This window comes from Lutra lutra, chromosome 8 (assembly GCF_902655055.1).
Source record: "Lutra lutra chromosome 8, mLutLut1.2, whole genome shotgun sequence".
Lineage (NCBI taxonomy): Eukaryota > Metazoa > Chordata > Mammalia > Carnivora > Mustelidae > Lutra > Lutra lutra.
The window spans coordinates 90,802,007-90,811,943 of record NC_062285.1 but is presented as its reverse complement, the minus strand read 5'-3'; the positions used below and the strand labels follow the sequence as shown (position 1 = coordinate 90,811,943).

At 63.7% G+C, this 9,937-nt stretch overlaps 1 long non-coding RNA gene across 1 annotated transcript; it reads left to right on the top strand.

Annotated features, from left to right (window-relative positions):
* Positions 1–2,351: 2,351 nt before the first annotated feature.
* LOC125107868 (uncharacterized) lies at positions 2,352–7,203 on the top strand. Its single transcript, XR_007129680.1, has 3 exons — positions 2,352–2,501; positions 6,455–6,459; positions 7,193–7,203. It is a non-coding gene; the product is annotated as an uncharacterized LOC125107868 (long non-coding RNA).
* The last annotated feature ends 2,734 nt before the right edge of the window (positions 7,204–9,937 follow it).

The following is a 9,937-nucleotide window of genomic DNA, read 5'->3' as shown; positions in this document are numbered from 1 at the left end:
CACTCCGAGGCTTGTCCGCAGCTCTGTAAGGCATCATTTGCGCCAAGGTGGTAGGGGGCATCGTGGCGCGGGACTCAGGGTTCTCCAGTTGGAGGCCCCAAGGGACAGGACCCTGGAAAAGGAAGGCCGAAAGCGGGTGAGGGTGCGAGCCTGGGCCTCGGGGCTGTCCCGGCCCCATCTCCCAGCGGCGGGGAGGGGAACACTGGAGCTGAGGAGCGGGAGGCATTGGCCTCGCCTGCACCTGAGTCGCGGAGGGCTTTCTGGTGGGGTTCGGACGCAACCACTCGCGATCCGGGGCCAGGCCCAGGGGGCGACCCTGCAGACATGCAGTACCCAAAGCGAGTTTGCCAGGCGTTTTCCGGCCAATTCTCACGAAAGTTCTGCCCAAACCGGGATCAGTTTGGAAGAACGCTTGTGAGAATTGGTCGTCGTTGGGCAACCCTGTGGACCGCCCTGTCCCCCAGGGGCCGGGGCCCTTTCTCGCTCGGGCCATGTCACAACCACCCGGAAAACGCTCGAGACGACTTGGTACAGCCATGGCCCAGGCGCAGGGGAGCTTTCCTGGAGCAGATGAGGGAGGGGTTGTGGCGGGGCGTCCACCTCCGACTTTTCAGGCGGATGGGTCGTCCAAGGATGAGGCTGGCCTCAGTGTGGGCATGAAGGTCTCTCTGGCTCGGGCTTGTCCGCAGCTCCGAAAGGCACCATTTGCGCCAGGGTGGTAGGGGGCGTCGTGCTGCGGGACTCAGGGTTCCCCAGTTGGAGGCCCCAAGGGACAGATCCCTGGAAACGGAAGGCTGAGGAAGCAGGCAAGCATTCGTGCCTGGGCCTCAGGGCTGTCCCGGCCCCATCTGCCAGCAGCAGGGAAGGGAACCCCGGAAGCTGAGGAGTGGGAGGCATTGGCCTCACCTGGGCCTGACAACTGAAGGGCTTTCAGGTGAGGTTCAGACGTGACCACTCGCAATCCCGGGCCAGGCCCAGGGGGCAACCCTGTAGACATGCGGTACCCGAAGCGAGTTTGCCTGGCGTTTTCCGGCCAATTCGAGCGTTCGGCCAAAACCGGGATCAGTTTTGGCCGAACGCTCATGAGAATTGGCCAGCATTGGGCGGCCCACGGACCACCCTGTCCCCTGTGGCCTAGGGCCCTTTCTCACTCGGGCCATGTCGCAGCCTCCCAGAAAACTCACCGAGACGATGCGGCCCAGACATGGGTGCCAGTGCAAGGGAGCGTTCCCAGAGCAGAGTTGAGGGAGGGGTTGTGGCCGGGCATCCGCCTCCGACTTTTTGGGCAGCTGGGGCATCCAAGGATGGGGCTGGCCTAGTGGGGGGATGAAGGTCTCTCTCGCTCGGAGGCTTGTCTGCAGCTCTGTAAGGCACCGTTTGCGCTGGGGTGTTAGTGGGCGTCGTTAGCGGGACTCAGGGTTCCCCAGTTGGAGGCCCTGAGGGACAGGACCCTGGAAACAGAAGGCCGAGAGAGCGGTCGAGCGTTCGTGCCCAGGCCTCGGGGCTCTCCCGCCCCCATCTGGCAGCACCATGGAGGGGACCCCCAGAGGCTGAGGAGCAGGAGGCTGCGCCTGACTCGCGAGAGATTTTTGGCGGGGTTTGGATGCGACTGGTCGCGATCCCGGGGCCAGGCCCAGGGGGCAGCCCTGCAGACGAGTGGAGCACGAAGCATGTATGCTGGGTGTTTTATGGCCAATTAACACGAGCATTCTGCCCAAACCGGGATTGTTTTCGGAAGAACACTTGTGAGAATTGGCCGGTGTTGGGCATCCCTGCGGACTGCACTGTACCCCGTTGCCGTGGGCCCTTTCTCCTCGGGCCATCTCAGGACCACCCGGAATACGAGCCGAGAGGACGCAGCCGAGCAGGGGGCCCCGGCACAGGGGAGCTTTTCCAGATCAGAGTTGAGGGAGGGGTTGTGGCCAAGTTTCCGTCTCCGACTTTCAAGCAGGTGAGGCACCCAAGGATGGGGCTGGCATCAGTGGGGGACAAAGGTCACTCTTGCTCGGAGGCTTGTCCGCAGCTCTGAAAGGCACCGATGGCACCATGGTGTTAGGGGGCGACATGGTGCGGAACTCAGGGTGCCCCAGTTGGAGGCCCCGAGGAACAGGGCCCTGTAAAATTGAAAATCAAGAAAGTGGGCAAGGGTTCATGCCCAGGCCTCGCGGCTGTCCTGACCCCAACTTCCAGCCCCACAGAGGGGACCTCCGGACGCTGAATACCGGGAGGCATCGGCCTTGCCAGTGCCTGACTCACGGAGTACTTTCTGGTGGGGTTTGGAGGCGATGACTTGCGATCCCAGGCCAGGCCAAGGGGGGGGGCCCTGCAGACTTGTGGCACTCTAGGCGAGTTCGCCGGGCATTTTCTGGCCAATTCTCACGAGCATTCTGCCCAAACAGGGATCGGTTTGAGCAGAACACTCGTGAGAATTGGCTGGTGTTGGACAGCCCTGCGGACCGCCCTGTTCCCCGTGGCCGAGGGCCCTTTCTCGCTCAGGGCATGTCACGGCCACCCAGAAAACATGTCGAGACGACGCAGACCACCCAGGGGCCCCGGCGCAGGGGAGCATTTCCGGAGCAGAGTTGAGGGAGGGTTTGTGGCCGGGCGTCCACCTCTGAATTTTCGGGCGGCTGGGGCACCCAAGGATGGGGCTGACCTCAGTGGGGGCATGAAGGTTTCGCTCCGAGGCATGTCCAAAGCACCACAAGGCACCACTGGCGCTGGACTGAGAGGGGGAGTCATGGCGTGGGATTCAGTGTTCCCAAGGTGGAGGCCCCAAGGCACAGGACCCAGGAAACTGAAGGCTGAGGAAACAGGAGAGGGTTCGTGCCCGGGAATCCGGGAAGGCTCGGCCCAATCGGCCAACACGGGAGCCCCATCCAGCCTTGCCAGAGCCTGATTCTCAGAGGGCTTTCTGGCGGGGTTCGGATGCGAGCTTGGGATGCTGGGCCAGGCCCAGGGGGCAGCCCTGCACATGTGCGGCACGCCAAAGGAGTTCACCGGGCGTTCTCTGGCCAGTTCTCATGAGCATTCTGCCCAAACCGGGATCGGTTTGGGCAGAACGCTCGTGAGAATTGGCCAGCATTGGGCAGCCCTGCAGACAGCCCTGATCCCCGTGGCCAAGTGCCCTCCCAGGGTCCCGGCGCAGGGGAGTGTACCCAGAGCAGACTTGAGAGACTGGTTGCGGCCGGGCATCCGCCTCCAACTTTTCAGGCGACTGGGGCGCCCAAGGATGGGGCTGACCTCCTTGGGGGCAGGAAGGCTTCTCTTGCTCCGAGGCTTTTCTGATGCGCCCAAAGGCACCATTTGCGCCGGGGTGGCAGGGGGAGTCATAGTGCGGGACTCAGGGTTCCCCAGTTGGAGGGCCCAAGGCACAGGACCCTGGAAACGGAAGGCTGAGGAAGCAGGCTAGGGTTTGTGCCCGGGCCTCGGGGCAGGCCCGGCCCCATAGGACAGCAACAGGGAGGGGCCCCTGGAGGCTAAGGAGAAGGAGGCATCGGCCTCGCCAGAGACTGTCTCCCAATGGCCTTTCTGGCTGGGTTTGGATGTGACCACTCGGGATATAGGGCCAGGCCCAGGGGTGTCCCTGCAGATGAGTGGCACCCGAAGCGAATTCGCCAGGCGTTTTCCAGCTAATTTCCGGCAAAACCAATCATGGTTTGGGCAGAACTCTCGAGCAAATTGGCCGACGTTGGACAGGCCTGTGGACCGCCCTGCTCCCCGTGGCCGAGGGCCCTTGCTCGCTCTGGGCATGTCACGGCCACCCAGAAAACGCCGAGGCGACGCGGCCCACTTGGGGGCCCCAACCAGGGAAGCATTCCCGGAGCAGAGTTGAGGAACAGGTTGTGGCCGGCCGTATGCCTCCGACTTTTCAGGCGGCTGGGGCACCCAAGGATGGGGCTGACCTCCACGAGGGCACGAAGGTTTCTCTCGCTCTGAGGTTTGTCTGAAGCACCGAAAGGCACCGTTTGCACTGGTGTGGGAGGTGAAGTTGTGGCACGGGACTCAGGGTGCCCCAGTTGGAGGCACCGAGGCACAGGACCCTGGAAATGGAAGGCTGAGGAAGCAGGTGAGGGTTCGTGGCTGGGCCTCGGGGCAGGCCTGGCCCCATCGGACAGCGCCAGGGAGGGCACCCCCGGAAGCTGAGGATCAGGAGGCTTTGGCCTCGCTGGAGTCTGCCTCCCGGAGCCCTTTCTGCTGGGGTTCAGGCAAGACCACTCAGGATGCCTGGCCAGGCCGAGGCGGTGGCCTAGCGATGTGTGGCACCCGAAGCGAGTTCGCTGGGCATTTTCCAGCCAATTCCCACTAGTGTTCTGCCCAAACCCAGATTGGTTTGAGCAGAACTCTAGCGCGAATGGCCGGCGTTGGGCAGACCTGCGGACCGCCCTGCTCCCCATGGTCGAGGGCCCTTCCTCGCTCCGGGAATGTCACGGCCACCCGGAAAATGCACTGAGATGACGCGGCCCACCTGGGGCCCCGGCGCAGGGGAGCATTCCTGGACCAGAGTTGAGGGACGGGTTGAGGCTGGCCATCCGCCTCCGAATTTTCGTGTGGTTGGGGCGCCCAGGGATGGGGCTGACCTCCATGGGGGCATGAAGGTTTCTCTCGCTCTGAGCCTTTTCCGAAGCGCCGAAAGGCACCGTTTGCACCAGGGTTGCAGGTTGAGTCGTGGCGCAGGACTCGGGGTGCCCCAGTTGGAGGCCCTGAGGAACAGGGCCCTGGAAACGGAAACCTGAGGAAGCAGGTGAGGGTTCGAGCCCAGGCCTCGGGGCAGGCCCGGCCTCATCGGACAGCGCCAGGGAGGGCACCACCTGAGGCTGAGGAGTAGGAGGCGTCAGCCTTGTCGGAGTCGGCCTCCCAGCCTCCGGCCTCTGGCGGGTTTTGGATGCGACTGTTCGGGATGCTGGGCCAGGACAAGGGGGCGTACCTGCAGACGTGCGGTGCGCGAAGTGAGTTCAACAGTTTGGAATTGGTTTGGGCAGAATGCTCGTGAGAATTGGCCGGCTTTGGGCAGCCCTGGGGACCGCCCTGCTCCCCATGGCCAAGAGTGCCCTTTCTCACTCGGGGCATGTCGTGGCAACCCGGAAAACGCGCCAATAGAACACGGCCCACATGGGGGCCCCAGTGCAGGGGAGCATACCCAGAGCAGAGTTGAGGGACGTGTTGCGGCCGGGCGTCCACCTCCGACTTTTCGGGCGGCTGAGGCGCCCAAGGATGGGGCTGAACTCCGTGGGGGCACAAAGGTTTCTCTCGCTCTAAGGCTTGTCCGAAGCGCTGAAAGACACCATTTGTGCTGGGATGGGAGGGGTGGTCGTGCAGCGGGACTCAGGGTTCCCCAGTTGGAGGCCCCGAGGGACAGGACCCTGGAAACGGAAGGTGGAGGAAGCAGGCAAGGGTTTGTGCCCTGGCCTCGGGGCAGGCCCAGCCCCATTGGACAACGCCAGGGAGGGGACCCCTGGAGGCTGAGGAGCAGGAGGCGATGGCCTCACCAGAACTCCCTCACGGAGGCCTTTCTGTCGGGGTTCGGACGTGACGATCCGGGATGCCGGGCCAGGCCCAGGGGCCGTTGCTGCAGACGTGTAGCACCTGAATCGAGTTCGCCGGGCATTTTCCGACCACTTCTCACGAGCCTTCTGCCCAAACCAAAATCGCTTTGGGCAGAACTCTCATTTGAATTGGCCAGCGTTGGGCAGCCCTGCGACCGCCCTGCTCCCCGTGGCTGAGTGCCCTTTCTCGCTCAGGGCACGTTGCGACCACCTGGAAAATGCACAGAGACGACGCGGCCCCCCTGGGGGCCATGGTGTAGGGGAACGTTCCCCGAGCAGAGTTGAGGGACGGGTTGTGGCCGGGAGTCCGCCTCCGACTTTTTGGGCAGCTGGTGCGTCCAAGGATGTGGCTGACCTCCGTGGGGGCACAAAGGTTTCTCTCACTCCGAGGCTAGTCCGAGGCTCCGAAAGGCACATTTTGCACTGTAGTGGGTGGGGTAATCATGGCGCGGGACTCAGGTGGCCCCGGGTGGAGGGCCCGAGGCACAGGACCCTGGAATCGGAAGGCTGAGAAAGTAGGCAAGTCTTGGTGCCAGGGCTTCAGAGCAGGCCTGACCTCCTCGGACAATGGCAGGGAGGGGACCCCCAGAGGCTGAGGAGCAGGAGGCATCAGCCTCGCCTAAGCCTGCCTCCCAGAGGCCTTTCTGGCAGGGTTTGGACGCGACCACTCGGGATGCCTGGCAAGGCCCATGGGGTGGCCTAGCAGACGTGCGGCACCCGCAGCGAGTTGCCCAGGCGTTTTCTAGCCAATTCTCACGAGCATTCTGCCCAAACCAAGATTGGTTTGGGCAGAATGCTCGTGAGAATTGGCCGGCATTGGGCAGCCCTGTGGACCGTCTTGCTCCCTGTGGCCGAGGGCCCTTTCTCGCTCGGGGCATGTCGCGGTCACCTGGAAAACATGCTGAGAGGATGCGTCCCACCCGGAGGCCCCGGCACAGGGGAGCATACCCAGAGCAGAGTTGAGGGACAGGTTGTGGCCAGGCATCCACCTCCAACTCTTCAGTCGGCTGCGGTGCCCAAGGATGGGGCTGACCTCTGTGGGGGCACAAAGGTTTCTTTCGCTCTGAGGCTTGTCCAAAGCGCCGAAAGGCACCATTTTCACTGGGGTGCGAGGGGGAGTCATGGCGCAGGACTCAGGGTTCCCTGTTGGAGGCCCTGAGGCACAGGACCCTGGCAACTGAAGGCTGAGGAAGCAGGCGAGGGTTTGTGTCTGGGCCTCGGGGCAGGCCCGGCGCCATTGGTCAGCACCAGGGATTGGATCCCCAGAGGCTGAGGAGCAGCAGGTGTCAGCCATGCCAGAGCGTGTCTCCCAGAGGCCTTTCTGGCGGGGTTCGGACGTGACCACTCGGCTTGCTGGGCCAGGCCCAGGGGACAGCCTTGCAGAGGTATGGCGCCCGAAGCGAGTTCGCCGGGCGTTTACTGGCCATTTCTCACAAGCGTTCTGCCCAAACCAGGATCAGTTTGGGCAGAATGCTCATGAGAATTGGCCAGCATTGGGCAGCCCTGTGGACCGCCCTGCTCCCCGTGACGAGAGCCCTTTCTCGCTCGGGGCATGTCGCAGCCACCCAGAAAATGCGCTGAGACAACGCGACCCACCCATGGGCCGCAGCACAAGGGAGCGTTCCTGGAGCAGAGTTGAGGGACAGGTTGCGGCCAGGCATCTGCCTCAGACTTTTCTGGCGGCTGGGGCTCCCAAGGATGGGGCTGTCCTCTGTGAGTTTACGAAGGTTTCTCTCACTCTGAGGCTTGTCCGAAGCGCCGAGAGGCACCGTTTGCACCGGGGTGGGAAGGGGAGTCGTGGCTCGGGACTCAGGGTTCCCCAGGTGGTGTCCCCAAGGCACAGGACCCTGGAAATGGAGGGCACAGGACCCTGGAAATGGAGGTGAGTATTCGTGCCCGGGCCTCGGGGCAGGCCCTGCCCAACTGGACAGCTCCAGGGAGGGGACCCCCGGAGGCTGAGGAGCAGGAGGTGTCAGCCTCGCCTTAGCCTGCCTCCCGGAGGCCTTTCTGGCGGGGTTCGGACGCGACCGCTCGGGATGCTGGGCAAGGCCCAGGGGGCGGACCTGCAGACATGCGGCGCCCAAAGCGAGTTCGCCGAGCATTTTTCAGCCAATTCTCACGAGCGTTCTGCCCAAACCGGTATCGGTTTGGGCAGAACGGTCGTGAGAATTGGCCGGCGTTGGGCGGCCCTGGAGACTGCCCTGCTCCCTGTGGCCGAGGGCCCTTGCTTGCTTGGGGCATGTGTTGGCCACATGGAAAATATGCCAATAGGATGCAGCCCACCAGGGGGCCCCGGTGCAGGGGAGCATACCCAGAGCAGAGGTGAGGGATGGGTTGCCCACGGGCGTCCACCTCCGACTTCTCGGGCGGCTGGGGTGCCCATGGATGGGTTGACCTCCGTGGGGGCACGAAGGTTTCTCTCGCTCCGAGGCTTGTCCAAAGCGCCAAAAGGCACTGCTTACACCGGGGTGCGAGGGGGGAGTCGTGGAGCGGGACTCAGGGTTCCCCAGGTGCTGGACCCGAGACAGAACCCTGGAAAGGGAAGGCTGAGGAAGCAGGCGAGGGTTCTTGCCCGGGCTTCAGGGCAGGCCCAGCCCCAACGGACAGCACCAGGGAGGGGACCCCTGGAGGCTGAGGAGCAGTAGACGTCAGCCTCGGTGAGCCTGCCTCCCGGAGGCCTTTCTGGCAGGTTTCGGACGTGACCGCTCAGGATGCCGGGCCAGGCCCAGTTGGTGTCCCTGCAGACGAGCAGCACCCGAAGCGAGTTCGCCGGACATTTTCCGGCCAATTCTCACAAGCGTTCTGACCAAACCAGGATCAGTTTGGGCAGAACGATCGTGAGAATTGGCCGGCATTGGGCAGCCCTGCGGACCACTCCCCGAGGCCGAGGGCCCTTTCTCGCTCGGGGCTTGTCATGGCAACCCAAAAAATGCGCTGAGACGACGCGGCCCACACAGGGGCCCCGGCGCTGGGGAGCGTTCCAGGAGCAGAGTTGAGGGATGGGATGCAGCCGGGCATCTGCCTCTGACTTTTCGGGCAGCTGGGGAGCCCAAGGATGGGGCTGACCTCCATGGGACACAGTTTCTCTCACTTCGAGGCTTGTCCGAAGCGCCAAAAGGCACTGTTTTTGCTGGGTTGGGAGGGGTGGTTGTGGCGTGAACTCAGGGTGTCCCAGTTGGAGGCCCCGAGGAACAGGTCCTTGGAAAGGGAAGGCTGAGAAAGTAGGCGAGGGTTCATGCCCGGGCTTTGGGCAGGCCTGACCCCATCGGACAGTGCCAGGGAGGGGACCCCCAGAGGCTGAGGAGCAGGAGGCGTCAGCCTCGCCTTAGCCTGCCTCCCGGAGGCCTTTCTGGCAGGGTTCGGACGTGACCGCTCGGGATGCCAGGCAAAGCCCAGGGGCGGCCAAGCAGACGTGCGGCACCGGAAGCAAGTTGGCCGGGTGTTTTCTAGCCAATTCTCACGAGCATTCTGCCCAAACCAGAATCAGTTTGGGCAGAACTCTTGTGAGAATTGGCGGGCGTTGGTCAACCCTGCGGACCGCCCTGATCCCCATGGCCGAGGGCCCTTTCTAGCTCGGGGTATGTCGCGGCCACGTAAAAAACGCGCCGAGTCCACATGGCCCACCCAGTGGCCCCAGTGCAGGTGTGTCCCGGAGCATAGTTGAGGGACAGGTTGCGGCCAGCCATATGCCTCCAACTATTCGGGCAGCTGGGGCACCCAAGGATGGGGCTGACCTCCATGGGGGCACGATGATTTCTTTCCCTCTGAGGCTTGTCGGAAGTGCCGTAAGCCAACATTTGCGCCGGGTTGGGAGGGGTGGTTGTGGCGCGTGACTCAGGGTTCCCCAGTTGGAGGCCCCGAGGGACTGGACCCTGAAAATGGAAGGCTGAGGATGCAGGCGAGGGTTTGTTCCCAGGCCTCGGGTCAGCCTAGCCCCATGGCACAGCACCAGGGAGGGGTCCCCAGGAGGCTGAGGAGCAGGAGGCTTCAGCCTCACAGGAGCCTGCCTCCTGGAGACCTTTCTGGCGGGGTTAGGGCGCAACCGCTCAGGTTGCTGGGCCAGGCCCAGGGGACAGCCTTGCAGAGGTATGGCGCCCGAAGCGGTTTGCCGGGCGTTTACCTGGCCATTTCTCACAAGCGTTCTGCCCAAACCAGGATCAGTTTGGGCAGAATGCTCATGAGAATTGGCCGGCATTGGGCAGCCCTGTGGACCGCCCTACTCCGGGTGGCCGAGAGCCCTTTCTCGCTCGGGCATGTCGCAGCCACCCAGAAAATGCGCTGAGACAAACGCGACCCACCCATGGGCCGCAGCACAAGGGAGCGTTCCTGGAGCAGAGTTGAGGGACAGGTTGCGGCCAGGCATCTGCCTCAGACTTTCTGGCGGCTGGGGC